We start from the raw sequence: 19300 nt of genomic DNA, 5'->3' as shown, positions 1-19300 counted from the left end.
TTATATTGTAAATCTATGGCTTCTATATTGCAAAGCTGTTTCTTTTATAATGTGAAGCTCTCTGTTTTATATTGTGAAGCTATATATTTTATATTTTAAAGATCTCTCTTTTATATTGTATAGCTATCTCTTTTATATTGTAAAGCTCTCCTTTTTATATTGTAAAACTATATTTTTTATATTGTAAAGTTCTCTATTTTATATTTTAAAATTCTCTCTTTTATATTGTAATGCTATCTCTTTTATATTGTAAAGCTCTCTCTTTTATATCGTAAAACTATTTTTATATTGTAAAGTTCCCTTTTACTAAATGGACTATTTACCAGCAATCCACACATCTTGGTAATCCCACTTGTCTGGACTGATCACTCAGCCAATTGCTTCTCAATAAAACTTAACTCCCTCCCACTCTCCTCCACATTGGTAAAATAGTGGTGGCAGCAGAGTGAGAGTGGGTGAAGGCTGAAAATACGTATTACCTCGGAAAAGACACGTTACTACACCGCCCAAATCAATCAGGCAGAGAACTGTTTCAGGTGGTTACCCATCTTTCTAACCCTCCCATCCCTCATTCTGATGGATCACAAGACCTCTGTAACTCTCTTGCCAAGTTCTTTGAAGACAAAGTTACTACTATCTTCTCAGCCTTCACCCACTCTCACTCTGCTGCCACCACTATTTTACCACCTCATACTAACGCACCTAACTTCTCAGCCTTCGAAGCTGCCACGGAGGAACAAGTACAACGACTTGTCTCTGGCACAAAATCAGGATCTCCTCTAGAACCCTGTCCTCCCTCCATCCTTAATCTCATTCCAGAAGCTATTTCCCCTGCTCTCACCACCATCTGCAACGCTATGTTCACAACGGGCACATACCCTGCAGTCTGGAAGGAAGCTATCATCAAACCCCTTCTAAAAAAACCTACTCTCGATCCCCTCCTTCCCGCCAGTTACCGACCTATTGCATGTCTTCCGTTTCCAGCAAAAATCTTCGAAAAAATAATGAATATACAGCTATCTAAATTCATAGACAATAACAACTTACTGGATGACTCCCAATTTGGGTTCAGACAGGGCCATGGGACCGAGACTGCGTTACTAAAAGCAGCAGATGAAATAAGGATGACATTGGACAGAGGAGGAGCGGCAGTATTAATACTGTTAGATCTCTCTGCAGCCTTCGACACGGTCATGTCATCTTGATCGACCGTGTCTCATCAATAGGAATTCAGAATAAGGCTAAAGAACTTCTCGCCTCATTCCTGGCTGACCGCCCACAGACAGTAAAAATGGACCAGTTCACCTCCCACACTTTTACCCTTCCCTGTGGAGTACCCCAGGGCTCCTCGCTAAGTCCGACACTATTTAACATTTATGTTTCGGACTTAGCGAGGTTAATAAAATCTTACGGAATTGCCCTTACAAGAGGGAACGCGGGCAATCAGTTCCTGGATGTCATCAAACTGTCGCAAATGAAACTCTGACAAAACAGAGGTGATGACATTCGGGAAACTGGAACCAATCTGGTCCCCTCAATGGTGGCCACCCGAGATGGGAGCCCCACCTCAACCTGTCACCAAGGTTCGCAACCTTGGAGTCATATTCGACAACAAAATGAATTTCTATCAACACGTCAATTCCTTTGTCTCATCATCCTTCTACATCCTGAAAAAAAATCAAGAAACTGATGCCATACCTCCCCCCGTCGGCCGGCAAAACCCTAATCAGTACTTTGGTCTTTTCTAAAACAGACTACTGCAATGCCCTTCTTCTGAATGCCCAGGAAAAAGTCCTTAATCGATTGCAGCTGGTCCCGAATGCCTCAGCCAGAATCTTACTGGGCATTCCCAAGTTCACTTCCATCTCCCCTTACATTCGACAGCTGCATTGGCTCCCAATCAGGAGCCAGACAAAATTCAAGGCACTGTGCATTGCATACAAAGCCACCAACAACTCAGGCCCACAGTTTCTTAAAAATGCCCTCCGCCCGCTGGAGCATTCAAGAACATTACGCTCATCTTCAGCTCATTTGCTGAAAGTCCCACGTACAAAAAGGGCCACTTGGGGTGACAGATGTTTCACTATTTCCACAGCCAAACTCTGGAACACATTACCCCTACACATCAAAACCGCCCCTACTCTCATCAGTTTCAGAAAGAAACTAAAAACCTGTTTTTTCTCAGTATAATTCCGCCACAGCGATGGTTCTGTATTCTGAGCGCTGAGACACCCCCGGGAAGTTGCGCGCTATAAAAATCGCATAAACATAAACATAAACATATATTGTAAAGCTATGCCTTCTATATTGCAGGCTCTTTCTTTTATAATGTGAAGCTCTCTGTTTTATATTGTGAAGCTATATCTTTTATATTGTAAAGATCTTTCTTTTATATTGTATAGCTCTCTCTTTTATATTGTAAAGCTCTCCTTTTCATATTGTAAAACTATCTCTTTTATATGGTAAAGTTCTCTGTTTTATATAGCAACACTTTCTCTTTTATATTGTAAAGCTTTCTCTTTTATATTTTAAAGCTATTTCTTTTATATTGTAAAGCTGTCTCTTATTTTTGTGAAATCATTTCTTTTAAATTGTAAAGCTCTATCTATTATATTGTAAATCTCACCTTTTTATATTGCAAATATATGTCCTTATCATTGTGAAGCTCTCTTTTATACTGTGAAGCTCTATTTTATTTTGTAAATCTCTTTCTTTAATATTATAAAGCTATTTCTCTAATATTGTAAAGCTGTCTATTTTATTGCATAGCTCTCTCTTTTATAATGTGACACTCATTCTTTTATATTGTAAATCTATGGCTTCTATATTGCAAAGCTGTTTCTTTTATAATGTGAAGCTCTCTGTTTTATATTGTGAAGCTATATATTTTATATTTTAAAGATCTCTCTTTTATATTGTATAGCTATCTCTTTTATATTGTAAAGCTCTCCTTTTTATATTGTAAAACTATATTTTTTATATTGTAAAGTTCTCTATTTTATATTTTAAAATTCTCTCTTTTATATTGTAATGCTATCTCTTTTATATTGTAAAGCTCTCTCTTTTATATCGTAAAACTATTTTTATATTGTAAAGTTCCCTATTTTATGTTGTAAAGTGATTTCTTTTAAATTGTAAAGCTCTCTCTTTTATATTGTAAAGCTCTCCTTTTTATATTATAAATTGATGTATTGTGAAGCTATCTCTTTTATATTCTGAAGCTCTCTTTTACATTGTAAAGCTCTCTTTTATATTGTAAAGCTCTTTCTCTAATATTGTAAAGCTATGTCTTTTTTATTGCATAGCTCTCTCTTTTATAATGTGGCACTCATTCTTTTATATTGTAAAGCTATGCCTTCTATATTGCAAAGCTCTTTCATTTATAATGTGAAGCTCTCTGTTTTACATTGTGAAGCTATATCTTTCATATTGTAAAGATCTTTCTTTTATATTGTATAGCTCTCTCTTTTATATTGTAAAGCTCTGCTTTTCATATTGTAAAACTATCTCTTTGATATGGTAAAGTTCTCTGTTTTATATAGCAACACTTTCTCTTTTATATTGTAAAGCTTTCTCTCTTATATTTTAAAGCTATTTCTTTTATATTGTAAAGCTGTCTCTTATTTTTGTGAAATGATTTCTTTTAAATTGTAAAGCTCTATCTTTTATATTGTAAATCTCACCTTTTCATATTGTAAAGATATGTCCTTATCATTGTGAAGCTCTCTTTTATACTGTGAAGCTCTATTTTATTTTGTAAATCTCTTTCTTTAATATTGTAAAGCTATTTCTCTAATATTGTAAAGCTGTCTATTTTATTGCATAGCTCTCTCTTTTATAATGTGACACTCATTCTTTTATATTGTAAATCTATGGCTTCTATATTGCAAAGCTGTTTCTTTTATAATGTGAAGCTCTCTGTTTTATATTGTGAAGATATATATTTTATATTGTAAAGATCTCTCTTTTATATTGTATAGCTCTCTCTTTTATATTGTAAAGCTCTCCTTTTTATATTGTGAAAACTATTTATTTTATATTGTAAAGTTCTCTATTTTATATTTTAAAGTTCTCTCTTTTATATTGTAATGCTATCACTTTTATATTGTAAAGCTCTCTCTTTTATATCGTAAAACTATTTTTATATTGTAAAGTTCCCTATTTTATGTTGTAAAGTGATTTCTTTTAAATTGTAAAGCTCTCTCTTTTATATTGTAAAGCTCTCCTTTTTATATTATAAATTGATGTATTGTGAAGCTATCTCTTTTATATGCTGAAGCTCTCTTTTACATTGTAAAGCTCTCTTTTATATTGTAAAGCTCTTTCTCTAATATTGTAAAGCTATGTCTTTTTTTATTGCATAGCTCTCTCTTTTATAATGTGGCACTCATTCTTTTATATTGTAAAGCTATGCCTTCTATATTGCAAAGCTCTTTCTTTTATAATGTGAAACTCTCTGTTTTATATTGTGAAGCTATATCTTTTATATTGTAAAGATCTTTCTTTTATATTGTATAGCTCTCTCTTTTATATTGTAAAGCTCTCCTTTTCATATTGTAAAACTATCTCTTTTATATGGTAAAGTTCTCTGTTTTATATAGCAACACTTTCTCTTTTATATTGTAAAGCTTTCTCTTTTATATTTTAAAGCTATTTCTTTTATATTGTAAAGCTGTCTCTTATTTTTGTGAAAGGATTTCTTTTAAATTGTAAAGCTCTATCTTTTATATTGTAAATCTCACCTTTTTATATTGTAAAGATATGTCCTTATTGTTGTGATGCTCTCTTTCATACTGTGAAGCTCTCCTTTATATTGCAAAGCTCTCTTTTATATTGTAAATGCTTTCTTTAATACCATAGAGCTATGTCTTTCATATTACAAAGCTCTCTCTTTTATAATGTGAAGCACTTTCTTTTATATTGTAAAGCTATGCCTTTTATATTGTGAAGCTCTTTCTCTTATAATGTAAAACTGTCTTTTATATTGTAAAGCTATATCTTTTATTCTGTAAAGGTCTGTCTTGTATTTTGTAAAGCTTTTTCTGTTATATTGTAAAGCTCTTTCTTTTATATTGTACAGCTATTTATTTTAAATTGTAAGGCTCTCTCTTTCATATTGTAAACCTCTCTCATTTATATTGTAAAGCTCTCTTTTATATTGTAACGCTCTTTCTTTTATATTGTAAAGCTATGTCATATTGCAAAGTTCTCTATTTTATAATGTGAAACTCTCTATTTTGTAATGTGAAGCTCTCTCTTTTATATTGTAAAGCTTTGTCTTTTAATTTGTAAAGGTCTGTCTTGTATTTTGTAAAGCTTTCTCATTTACATTGTAAAGCTCTCTTATACTGTAAAGCTCTTTTCTATATTATAACGTTCTCTGTTTATATTGAAAAGCTCCCTATTGTAAAGTTATGTCTTTTATATTGTAAAGCTCTTTCTTTTATATTGTAAAGCTCTATCTTTTATATTGTAAAGCTCTTTCTGTTATATTGTACAGCTATGTCATTTATATTGTAAAGTTCTCTCCTTTGTATTCTAAAGCTCTCTTTTATATTGTAAAGCTTTCACTTTTATATTGTGAAGCTATATCTTTCAGTGGCATATCTTAGCAATGTGTTCAGCAATTTACAGAAACACTAGTGCTCAGAGAAACGTTATCTTGTGAAGTGTGCTTACTAAAAAAAAATAATACATCAATTGTGGTCATGCCTTAAACATATTGTGGGCATTCGTGGTGGTATTTAGGATGCAGACACAGAATATCGATGTAAAAATATTGACTTGCACAAATATTGGAGTAAAATATTGCGGGTTAGAAATATCGATAGATAAAATATTGTGTTCAAGAATAATGATTTTAGGTAAGTAATATCGATGTAAAAAAAATTGAAGTGTTAAATATTGTCTGTTAAAGATACAATTTTTTCATTAATGTTATTTTTATGTATAAGAATTGTTTGTATTTTTATTACATGTGTTACAACTTTAGGAGTTAATAACTTTTCTTTAATTGATTTTTTTTTTCACCGGTCCACTTGCCATTCCTTGGATCGTGCACTTCCCAGATTAATCCTCGCCCGAGGGTCAGTATAGAGTATCTGGAACCATCTGCGAAATTTGAGGCCTAGTCCTACACCCCTGAGGACCTCCAAGACGTATCCCCAATCAACTGTGTCAAGTGCCTTAGCTAGGTTTATAGAGACTAGTACCATTTCCTTCTGCCTGTCCCGCACTTAGTGCATAATATGGTTAAGTTGGCGCAGATTCATACCTGTATTACGACCAGGTATAAAGCCACATTGATCCTCGTGTACTAGGTGCTGCATATATGGCCCTAAGGGAGATGCTAGCAATTTACATAAGATTTTGGTGTCTGTATTTTTCTTTGTGATTTGGCAGTATGAGGAAGGCCCGTATGGGTCTTCTCCCGGTTTCAGGATCATTGCAAATTTCGCCATGTTTCATACTAGGCGGGAGGGTTCCCTGTTCAAAGGCCTCCAGGTGCACCCATAGGAAAAGTTAGGGCAGTGTGTCCGCAAAGGCCCCGTAGAACTCTGAGGGATATCCGTCACTCCCTGGAGACTTTGGGGCCTATTAGGATGTCAGGCGGATTGCCCCTGCCAGGCTGGCGGTGGCTACCACCAGCCTGGCGGGGGCAATCTGCCCGATATCCGCATTCGAATTTCCCCCGCCATATTAGTATGGCGGGAGGGACCTCGGCGGACTGAAAGACGGTCTGCTGCTTTTCCGCCCGGTCGCCTTGCGGCCGGGGCGGAAAAGGATTAATATGGGGAGGTGTCTATTAGACACCGCCAGCCATATTACAATGGGTTTAGGGAGATGCCTTTCCGTGGCGGCATGCGGTCTTCACTCTGGGGGGCCCCCTTCGGGCCCCCAGAGTGAAGAAGAGGTGGGGGGATGCACACGGGGGTACCTGTGGTACCCCCCTGCATTTGCATAAACAAAGCGGCAGGCACCGCGCGGTGCCTGCCGCTTTGTTTATGCAAATGTAAAAAGTGCATTTTTAGCATTGTGAGAGCACCGCCCGCCACAATGCTAAAATTACAGGATGCGCCCGCCACAGTGACGGACGCATCCTAATAACCCCCACGGGACCCCAGCCCTTATGGTGGGTGGTCCCGATTACCAATGGGATGGCGGGCGGACAAAGTCCGCCCCCTATCCGAATGGACCCCTTAGCTCCCGGTAAAGGCTGCAACACAGATTGTATTTTGTATTGGGTTAACAGTACCTCTAATTCCTTCCAGGCTTGCTCAGGTAAACAACTCAGGGTCAAAGTGTGTAAGTAAGGGAGGTAGGTGCTCTCCCTCACTGCTGTTTCTGCTGTATACACCAGCTGCATATGAGACTCTATGACCCACCACAGCCCCACCCCAGAATGGACCAGGCCGCCAGAAGGCGTTCGCAGCGCTAGTATAGGGTCAGGGTTTTGCTCTCTACAAATTTTCCATGCTAATAAGTGACCTGATTTGTCCCCCTCTCTATGCAGGCGCTGTCTATACTCCTTGAGAGTGTATTTAATTAGTCTGTCCCATATATCTTGGAGGCGTGTACAAATTTCCCTTTCCCTAGACCCAGGCATCGCGTCCGAACATTCCTGGGTCTGTATGTCCAATAGGTCTTGCTCCTCAAGTGGCAGTTACCTTTGGAGCTGTTTGCAGACCCTACATGTCAGACATGCACCCCTCACCACCGCTTTCAGGGCCTTCCACTTCATAGACTTAGACAAGTTGACTACTCCCAATTTATTTCAACGTAGTCAGTTATCACTTTTCCAATGTGTTGCTTTCCTCTAGGGTTGTCCAACACTTCTGTGGGTAGACTCCAAGTCCTTGGTCATCGATCCTGGTACCTCCACCCATGCAGGTCACTGGGGAATGGTCAGAGAGGAATCTAGCCCGATGTGTCACCTCTAAGGAAATGTCATTCTCTGGACTCGCCACTAAATTTGCCACTAATATTCTTTCTAGTCTACTGTGGGTAACAGCAATTGTAGAGTTTCTGGTTGGGGTGTAGTTGCCTCCATATATCCTGTACACCTAAGTTCCCCATGACTTCTCGAAGCTTCTCTGTCATCCATGGTTTTGTAGACTTTCAAGGAGGGAACCTGTCTAATTCTGAATCCAATACACAATTAAAATCTCTCACCCATATGAAGGCTACCTCTAGATCTGACACCAAGACCTCCTGGAGGACTTGAAAAAAGTCTGGATCATCCGTGTTGGGCACATATGTGTTCAATATAGCCACATCTCTTCTGACTAGTTTAGCTCGCACTAGTATATACCCTCCGTGTATATCTGCTTCCATAAATTGAAGAACAAATGGGGTCCACAGGACTACCCACACCAGCACCCCTCTAGCATAGGTAGAGTATGAGGAGTGAAACAGCTGTCCCTTTGTTTTCCTTGCCAGCCTTTGAGCCCCATCCTCACTAAGGTGGGTTTCCTGGAGACATGCTACCGATACTTGGTGCCGTCGGAGAAGGGAAAGAACTCTATATCTTTTAGTGCATGTGCCCGGACCTTTAACATTGCTGCTCATAATTTTAGACCCCATTGCCCTCGTACCATCCTGCACCATTATGCTTCTGCTTTTTTGAGCTTTAATCAGGCTATGCACTGCATGCTGCACAATCAACAACTGATCAATCAAAGTAAGTGACTCCCAGTAACCCCTCCCCCACCCATGAGCAAGTATGTTGGAACTGTTCGTGCAGGAATGCCCTACCCATGCTTGTGCCAGGACGTGCACAGCTGCCCCATCAGCCCAACAGGGGTTGTCGAACTTCCCTACATTATCAGGATCCCAGCCTCGCCCAGTCGCAGGCTATCATGTGTAAATTCCACATGATCGCCATTATCTAGGTTAGTTCCAGTGCGAGTCTAGACCACATCACAGACGATCCAGCATGTACAAGATCCCAGATGGACATCCTATCCCCATGCCCTCCTGTCACCCACCAAACATTTCCTTCCCAGGCCAGCACATCTTACATATCATTATTTCACATATGAGTTTTCAGGTCCTGCTGGATTATTAGAAGTATGGCCCCATAGTAGTACCGTTATAGTCATTCCAGCTCCAGAGGGGATGTGAGAGAGTCCATAACAGTTTCTGGAATCACATAATTCCTGGGGCATTCCTCGAGGACTGCAGAGGAGATAACCCCGATCCCGGGGACTCCACCCACATGGTGCCGTGATCCCTTACTTTGATTCTTTTATCTCTGCGCTGGGTCACTGTCCGCAGACCGGTTCCTGCGCCTGCCCTCCGATTCCTTGGGAACCGAGTTCCCCATTCTTTCCGGGGCCCTCTTTTCTCCTGGGCAGGAAATGCATCTCCCTGAATTTCCAACCATCCCCACACTTCATCTTGGGACTCGAAGAAGTGAGATTTCACCTTCAGTTTGGCGGGGTATAGTAGCATATACTGGAGAAGTAGCTCACTGACTTTTTGCTTCACACCTAAGAATGATTTCTACTGTTCCTGGACCTGCCTGGTATAGTCAGGGTCTACTGAGATTTTGGTATTGCCATAGATGATGTGTCTCTTGTGCAGTGCAGGGAGTTCCCCGTTCTCTAGTCAGGCAAAAGCTGTAGGTCTCTGCAGATCATCCCTGTCAGGCGCCCCGGGCCAGACCTCTTTTCTCCTCACATAGGACACTCCCGATCCTGCAGCACCCTGTGGATGTGGCCCAGGACGGCCATCGGATTTCTTCTCAGGGGGCTCCTGCCACAGTGAGTGTCCCCTCTGCCATCAGCAAGGACCCTGACGGGTCTGAAATAATTACTTGGCAGGCACTCCGGGTCAGGCTCCTCCTAGCACACCTCAAGACGCTCCTCCGCGCAGCCTAATCCCAGCCACGCAGAGTCCGGCAAGTGTGGGCCAGCTCCACCAACAGGGTGATTTCCGCTCACACGGGTTGCTGCTCAGGGGGCTCCTGCCACAGCCAGTGGGTCCACAATCGTGGCTGAGAGTCACTCTGCGAGCTCTCCGGACTAGGCTCCCCCAGCACACCGTGGCGTCACGTAGTCCAGCCACGTACATCCCAGAGAGCAAGGGCCAGCTCCACAGACAGGATTTTAACCCCATTAAGGCACATAAGTGTCCCACATGATCACAGGAAAATGTAACACAGATGCAGACATACTTGGCATCTATGATCTCCAATGAATCCTAATTTAATTTACTAACTTAGAGCATGTCACCATGAGCCTAAGTTGAGTCTTTTGAAAAAATTACAGTGCGGAACTAGGTTAGCACCCTTCCATTTTTGGTGCTTTACAGCAGTTTTAAGATCTTCTTACAGATGCTTGTTGCTCAAATGGGTGTAACTTCTTTTATTTATATGTTTCTCTACTAAACATTGCTTGGTTAGGCTCAGAAAAAAGTGTCACTCATAGTCGCTGAATGTCACTCATAATTACACTGAAATTAAGAAAATGTCAACCATAAGCAATCTGGAACCTTGGCAGTTATGTTATAATGTTATGTTTTAAAGTACTTATAACGCACATTAATAATACTCAAGAGTGTGTCGGCGTAAAAGCCAACTGCAGGAAACAAAAAGCAAGGTGCTAGGAGGAGCTATAAGTTAGTTATAAAGCAAGCTCTTTAACTGCTTTTTAAACAGCCTGAGATCCTGAGTGTTTCACAATTCAAAAGGCAGGGTATTCCAGGCTTTGGCTGCCTTAAAAGAAGAGAGCTGCCCCCCGTTCTGCGTTTGTGTAAGGCAAAATCGGGGAATGACTGCAAGACATAATGCGGCTGATCTCAGTTGTCTTCGGTGATTATAGAACTCAAAGTGTCTCCTGAGATATGGCGGCCCGGATTTATATAGGGCACAGTGGGCAAGGGTGAGGGCCTTGAACTGGACACGTTGCACCACGGGGAGCCAATGCAGATCCCGAAGATGTTGCCTTGTACTTGATCTGCCAGGGATACCAAGCAGAATTCTTGCTGCCGTGTTTTGAATGGTTTGCAGCTTTTTCAGCTGGTATCCAGGAAGGCCAATATTTAAGCTCCATTAGCTGCCGATAGCTAAAATAATTAAATGTAAGTCTTTGTGTGTAGCCCACAAAACTTTGACGCAACAAGGCCCTATTTTAGAAGATCTGTTAGTTCAATATGTGCCAAATCGTCCTCTGAGCTCTGTCATCTCTGATTCTTTTTGTACCCCCCGATTTCAAAGAGCCAGAGCAGTTGGCCACTCTTTCAAGGTACAGGCAGCTCACCTATGGAATTCCCTCCCGATCTCATTTAGAGGACTTCAGAACTATTTGGCATTTCGAAAGGCTATAAAGACCTGGCTTTTTCCAGAGTAGTGTGTTTTCATCTGCTGGATTGGTCTAATGGCACTTGTGCTGAGGTAGCGCTGGGACGCCCTGTCACTGGGGCAGCTATGTGCTTTACAAATTTCGGAAATAAATAAATATTAATGCATTCACATAATCCAAACGCGACAAAATGAGGGCACAAGTCACCATTTCCTTAGCCGGTCTGTGCATCAATGGCAAACATTTCCTAAGAGATTTCAGTGTGCCAAAGCACACACCGGATAGTTTTTTTAACTGCTTGGAGAACCGGAGGTCCTGACTAAACCCCCAGATTCTTGACCAGAGTGCCAACTGAGTTAGGCCTTGGATAGTCTGCAAACCAAAGATCTTCCCTAAAATGAGGGGGAAAAGACCAATACAAAAGGACTTCAGACTTGTCCTCAATGCGTTTGAGCTGAGCCCGTGCAAGCCAGTTAAAAACGCCTGAAAGGGAATTTTTGGCTAAATCCGGGGACGCATCTTTTTCCTTTCACGTAAAGAGGTGCTGAGTGTCATCGGCATGAGCTATGACCTTAGCTCCCAGCTCTTCTGCCAGATAGATTAAAGGTGTGATATGTACATTGAAGAGAAGGGAGCTAAGAGTAGAGCCCTGCGGAACTCCCCTGGTCACCTTTCTTGGGGTTGAGGAAAACGGGGGCAGCCATACCTCCGCTGTTCTCTCCTCTAAAAATGATTTAATCCAGTCGCAAGCTAAACCTGAGATTCCAATGTTTGAGAGATGGGCTAAGAGTTGGCGATGGGGCACCGTGTCGGAGGCGGCAGAGAGATCCAGTAGTATCAAGGCCACTCTGCCGCCTGCATCCAAACAATCTCTTATAGCCTCTGACATCTCAACAAGGGCCGTCTCTGTGCTATATGTGGCCCTAAATCCCGACTGGGTTGGTGGGGGGCACCGGATGACTCAATAAAGTTGTAAAGTTTTTAGAACTGCCTTCTCACACTCTTTTGCCACAGCCTGGACGAGTGAGATGAGTCGCAGCTAGCTAATGTAGCAGGATATAAAGAGGGATTTTTTAGCAGCGGGGGCAATTTAGCCTGTTTCCACTTGAGCAGAACTGTGGTGGTCTGAAGAGACATGTTAATAATGGTGTTAACTTCAGAATTAAAAACCACAGCTGCTGCTGCTAACAGCCTAGCTAGACAGGGATCGGCAGCCAAACCCGATTTCAGGGATTTGAGAATGTACAGTGAATCCTGCCGGGGATGGGTGAGAAGCCCGTCAAAGCAGTGAGGACTGAATCAGCCACTGGGGCCATATGAGTAGGGAGCCCCACCTTGCCCGTGAGTACTAGTCCCAAAGCTGTCCTGGATCATTTGGATCTTATCAATAAAGAAACAGGACAGCTTCTCACACCAATAGATGGAGGCAGGGAGGGCAATGCGTTCTGCACAAGCATTCAGAAAACTCCAGACAATAGAAAAAAAATATTTTGAGTTGTTTTTGTACTGAACAATGCGCTCTGTGTAGAAGTTACGTTTAGCCGTCTTGATAGCAGCTTTGTACTCTTTCTGGGACTTCCTTGACACTATTTTAGCCAATGGGCAATAGGCCAGTCTCCAACTGAGCTCCAGTTTTTACAGGAGTGCTTTAACTCCTTCAGCTTGCCAGAATACCAAGGTTTGGAAGGAGTGTTTCTCACTTGCTTATTAGCAAGAGGTGGGGAAAGATATTCCTCAGCCTGTGATATCCTGTTGTTAACGCTGCCTACAGCGCCAACCAAATCATTGGACACAGTATGGTGCTTGTCAGTAAGGACTCTACATAGCACTGCGGGCTCTATTCTTTGAGATGATCTGCCTTAGGGAGATCTTGGGCCGAGTAAGGCTTCTGAATAGTACATGAGAAGTGGATTAAAAAGTGATTAGACCAAAAGACTGGAAGAGGTTCCTGAGCACATAGAGGGAAATTGAAACAGACTGGGTCTAAGGTATGCCCCCCTACTATGAGAAGGGGCAATGATCCATTGAGACTGTTGAGCCAGATTCAACGAATCACAAAATTCCCCCATGTCTCTAGCTTTCACACAGTTCAAATGAATGTTGAAGTCCCCAAGCAGTACAAAGTTCGAGAAGTGCAGAGCGCTCGTCACAATAACTTAATCTAGAGGCTTCAGAAAGGTGCCAGAGTGGCCCTGGCGTTTATATACCAAAGTGCCCCGAGCGTGAAGTGAGGGGATATGATGTAGGAGAAGTCAAGTGCCTCCCCCTCCCCAATACCCTGGGACTCTCCTCGCATAAAAACTCATTTATCCCTAAACACTACTGCTACACCTCCTCCTCTCCCTACCTTGTGATTGGCCCTTGCTATTTTATACCCCACTGAGATGGCCAATTCAATAACTGGGACAGGGAACTCATTGAGCCATATCTCAGTCATGAATAGTAGGTCCAGCTGATCTTCCGAGAGGAGCTCAAAAATCTCTGGGCATTTTTTACCATTATTAAGGCAGCTCGTATAGAATGGCACTACTGGGTAGCGCTAGGGGCAATAATAAGAGTTACGCTAGTTACCAAATCAGTACAGAAGCTGAAGTTATGTGGGTCCCAAGAATCTGTGCTAAGACACCACAGGCTTCCTGTTTATTTCTGTGTGGTGGTCCTGAGCATCATGCATAGGACTTCATCTGCTGTGTCTTACCTCGCCCGTGTCACATCCCAGTGTCACTGTTTCAATAGTCACAATCTGAAATGGATCATCTGTTCCATAACAGACACCACATGACACTTCTGAGGAATAGCAGGCTTCATGTTGATCTTTGAGTCACAGTTCAGAGTCACAGTTCTAAGCCTCATACAGTAGACTCAGGGTCACTAACAAGCGGGCTGGACCACTGTTAAGCCACTTTTTTGATGCTACAGCAGTGCAAGTTCTTCAATCACACCTAGGAGGTGAAGCAAAGCCATTTTGTGTGCCTTTGCATGGCCTCATAGATATGGCGTAAGCAAAGCAGCGCAAGTCGCTGCCTTGCCTTACTCTACAACAAGGAGGCATTCTATGGGCATCAATGTGGGTTTTCCCATGCAACCCCCATGGATTTTGATGGTGCCCCAGATTTGCTTAATCACATAAATCTGGGGTAGCGCCAAAATCATACACTGCCCCAGAGCAGGTGTAACAAGGAGAAATATTTTTCTTCACTTTTTTTCTGCTTTTCATGTGTTGTGCATCGTGCAGCACACATTCAAAGAGTAAAAAGCCTCTCAGTATTTTTTGTGTGGGAAAGCATTCTTTTCAGCTCAAAACCAATGCTGCATGAAACAGAGGCACCCTTGAACCATGGTGAAAGGGTGCCTACATTGGTACTAGGCAGCAAATTGTGTGCCACAGGATGGGCAAAAGGACACAAATGCCCCTTACTTCATAAATACAGTGCATTCCTGCCCTTTCACATTGGCGTAGACTTGACTTGAGCTGCTGTCATACGTCAATTCCTCATAAATGTGTCCCTTAGTCTGCCAAGAAATTCTTAGGCGTTGCATACACTTGTGAGAAAAAGCTTTAAGTCTTTTTAGACTGAAAATCCCATGGTTAGTGATCTAGCAAGACACATTGTTTGTTGAACATACAACAACTTTATTTCATTGTCCCATCTCACCCAAATACTATTTCATGCTAATTTAGCCTTGAGAAAGCTCATTGGGTACACACTAGCTCAGTAACCCAATGAATCTCATGCTGTACTCTCTATGACACAGCTTGCTATACAACACTTTTAACCCTATTGAAATTGAAATTGAAATTGAAAGGGTATTTATAGAGCGCGAACGGTCGCTCCGGAGGGAGCATCATGGCGCTGAAACAACCAGATGGCCAAGTCAAGGGTGGCAGAGGGCGGGTTAGATGGCAGCTTTGGACCAGTCATCGGGGAGGTTGAAGATCCAAGTTTTGAGGAGTTTTCTGAAGGGTTTCTCCAGGACCTGTTGTCTCAAATGAATGGGCATGCTGTTCCAGGCTTTGATGGCCAGGGTATGTAGGGTTTTACCTCCTTTTGTCTTCAAGTTGTAGCTGGCGGGAGACATGAGTTTTTCTTGTGCAGAACGGAGGGGACGACTAGGTGCATAATGAGGGAAGCGTCTGGTAAGATATTGAGGGCCGGTTTTATTGAACGCTCGAAAGGCAATGGTAAGTATTTTGAAAAGAATCCTTTTGTGTAGGGGGAGCCAGTGCAGGGTTTTTAGGGCTGCAGAGGCAGAGGATTTGCGTGGTAATTTCAGTACCAGACGGGCGGCCGTGTGAAGGATGCTTTGGAGTTTGGTTTGTGTAGATTTTTTTGTCCCAGCGAGAAGGCCGTTACAGTAATCGAGGCGGGAGATGATGAGGGCCACTGTAACTGTTTTTCTGGCCTCGAGAGGGAGGAAATCAAAAAACTTTCTGAGTGATCTGATTATGCCGAAGCATCTGCCGGCAACATTCTTAGCGTGTTGGTCGAATGATAGGTCCGAGTCGAACGTGACCCCGAGGTTTCTCGCAGTAGTTACGGTCTGCGGCGGAGCAACAGAGTTGTCAGGCCACCAGAGGGCTGGGCTAAAGGAGGTGTTCTTTCCGATGGGGAGAATCTCTGTTTTGCTGGAGTTACATCTGAGGTGGTTGATGTCCATCCAGTGGAAAACCGCGGTTAAACAATTTTTGAGATTGAGCTCAGCTTTAGTAGAGTTATCTTCAAGGGGTACAATTAACTGCGTATCATCGGCATACGAGGTGACTGGTATGCCGTATGACTCAATTAGGGAAAGGAGAGGGATGAGATAAATGTTAAAAAGGAGGGGACTTAGGATGGACCCTTGGGGGACACCGGAGGTGACCCTTTTTTCTTTGGATTTAAAGGGACCAAGGGCGACCGTTTGAACTCTGTCGTTGAGGAATGATTTTATCCATAGAAGGGCCGTATCTGAGATTCCTATGTCCATCAGTCGGTCGATGAGGATAGAGTGGGAGATGGTGTCAAACGCCGCCGTGAGGTCCAGAAGTATAAGAATAGCCTTCTTCCTCTGATCTTGCAGCGTTTTTATGGTGTCTGACAGTTCGATCAGAGCGGTCTCCGTTGAGTGTCTGGGGCGGAAACCAGACTGTTGGGGGTGAAGTATGTTGTGGGCTTCTAAGTAGATCTTAAGTTCTTTGTAGACCAATTGTTCTGTTATTTTGCCCAAGGCGGGGAGAAGGGTGAACGGGCGGAGATTGGTCAAGTCCGCCGGTGATTTGTTGACTTTTTTCATGAGTGGTTTAACAATGCCCCTTTTCCATAGGCGGGGGACCGATCCAGAGCAGAGTGACGAGTTGACTATGACATTGATGACGGGGTTAACAACGTCAATGAGTTGGTGAAGAATTTTTGGAGGGCATGGGTCGGAGGGGGAGCCAGATTTACAAGATAGAATGACTTCTCTGGTTTGTGCTAGAGTAACCGGGGTGAAAAGTTTGAGACTGCCACCTGGGAGTTCGGATTTGTCAGGGGTAGGGGGCCCTGGATGGGTTTGCGGGGGGGGGGGAAGTTCATTTGAATGGAGGTGATTTTTTCCTCAAAAAAGTCTGAGATTTTATCGCAAAGATCTTGGGATGGGGGGATTTCGGGTTGGAGAGCTTTGGGCTGGGTAAATGATTTTACTATTGAAAATAAGGTTTTTTGTTTCTGCCTGGCTTCTGTAATGGCGTTGACATAGAAGGTTTTCTTTGCAGACTTAATACAAGAAAGGTAGTATTTCCTTTGTTGAATATAGAAGAGACGGTCGTCGTGATCAGAAGTTCTGCGCCATTTTCGTTCGGCTTTCCTGCAATTAAGGTGAGCGGTCGCTAATGTGGGTGTGTACCAAGGGGCGCTGTTTTTAGTATTCATTGGGTTTTTGCGGGTCCTCTTAATAGGGTTCCGATTATTGATCTCAAGGGATAGCCAGTTATAGAAGAGATCTGCGTCTGCTTCGATGTTACCGGAAAGAGCGGGAGTGTGTGATTGAAGGATGGGGTTAAGCATAAGGTTTTCCTGGACTATTTTCCAGTTGACGGAGTGGTCACAGTGAGAAGTAACTTTGTTAACGGTAGGGTGCGAGAAGGTGATATGGAAAGGGATCAGACTATGATCAGTCCATATCTGGTGGCAGGGGGGTAGGGTGGTGAGAGATGAAAAATTGGTGCAAACACCATCGAGGGTGTGACCTAAGGAATGGGTGGGCAAGATGACACTTTGTTGAAGATTGAAGATTTCAAGTGTCTGTAGAAAACTATTAGTTTGTGGGTCAGATGGGGACTGGAGGTGTAGATTGAAGTCTCCAAGAAGGGTAAAATGAGGGTAACGGAGTAGAAAGTGTCCCAGAGCGTCGCTCAGGGAGGCTAGAAATTTGGAGGCGTTTCCGGGCGGACGATAGATCAAACCACCAGTGAAGGAGAAGGACTGGCTGAGTTTGATAGAGAAACCTATACCTTCCGTATCAGTTAGGGGGTCTAGGCCAAACGTATGACAGGTAAAGGTATTTTTCAGAATAATTGCGACGCCTCCACCTCTACCTTTCAGTCTGTCGTGTCTGAAAAAGGAGTAGCCGTGGGGGAGGGAGATGGCGATGGTTTCCTCTTGGAACCAGCTTCTTAGCTTTTAGACACCATAGAATCAAGCAACTAAAATGTAATAGAATGCCTAGTGTTGCTGACATCTCCAAACAACACTTAATCACACCTGTGTCAGAATTTCAGAAAGGTTAAAGACCTGCTGGACCACTACCCCTTGGATTCTCCAGGCATCAAGTTCTACATTCAATAGCCAACAGTTTGTGGGCTACAATCTCACTAGTGGGTCTGCTTTGGAAACAGTTATGTCCGAATATCATTTTTAAAAGTATTGGCTCAAAGAAAAAAAAAGGATGTACTCATATATAGCCCCATTGGGTGTAACTTTTCTTTATTCAACCCCAGAGGAGCAATATTTTTGTAAATTACATTTAAGATACAATACTTATGTCAGTCAATATTCTGGTGATGATGTTCTAGGGCCACACCCTGGAAGCTAGCTCTGCCAAGTATGAAGCAGGCATTCGCTTAGAAGCAGAAGTCTTCTTCCTTTGCACCTCAGCAGGGCAAACACTTCCAAACATCAAACTGGCTGTGTAGCAGGGCTGAAATGTTATCATCTCCCCACCTGAAAGAAACACATGACTGCTTTCCTATCAATCATAATGATCTAACAGTCTGCGGAGTCTTGATGTGTCTACATCTCAGTAAGGAAGGCTGTGGACCAACAACACACTATATTGATATATTTCACCAGACCCACAACAGCATGCCTCATCCCTCTTGGGGCAAAGTCATTGTACAAAACTGGAAACATTTGGTGCTATTTACTAGGGACTTCGCCAATAAATTAAATATGCTGCTTAGTAGTATACCGATTGTAACGTTTTAATAGAGCAGATCACAAGCACATTGCCGCTGGTTAGCAGTAGTAAGGTGTACACAGTCCAATGGCCAGCAAAAACATGTGCAGCAAAAGAAGGCAACAATCTAGGGGAATACCACACAAAAGATGATCATTACCAACAGTCATGAAGGCTCAAAGATACATGAAAAACGCTGCTTCCAATTTCCAAACCAGCATCACCACAGTAGCCAGGTGCAAAAGTATGAAAAGTATCAAAGTCAATTTAATGACAGATTTCTTCGCCTAGGCCGCTTTCCCTGTGTTTACTTGTTACCACCCACAAAACGTGATGTGGAGAGCAGGATGGATATGGGAACAAACAGGAAAGTCCCACAAATATAATGCATTCTGTGTTGCACAAGTGTGGAAAATTGGTGTAGGTGGACATTGGCCAGAGGTAGAGTAGAACATGGGGATGATCAGCTACAGAGTTTGATCATCTGCACTTTTCAGAGTACTCTCTCAGAGGTAAGTGGGCCTTTTTTTGCTGGACCTGGGAAGGAGCTGCTCAATTTGATCTGATACTGGGAGCAAAGG

The sequence above is a fragment of the Lissotriton vulgaris genome, chromosome 7, assembly GCF_964263255.1.
Source record: "Lissotriton vulgaris chromosome 7, aLisVul1.2, whole genome shotgun sequence".
NCBI classification, from domain to species: domain Eukaryota; kingdom Metazoa; phylum Chordata; class Amphibia; order Caudata; family Salamandridae; genus Lissotriton; species Lissotriton vulgaris.
The sequence above is the reverse complement of the archived record's forward strand: the minus strand, read 5'-3'. Positions refer to the sequence as shown.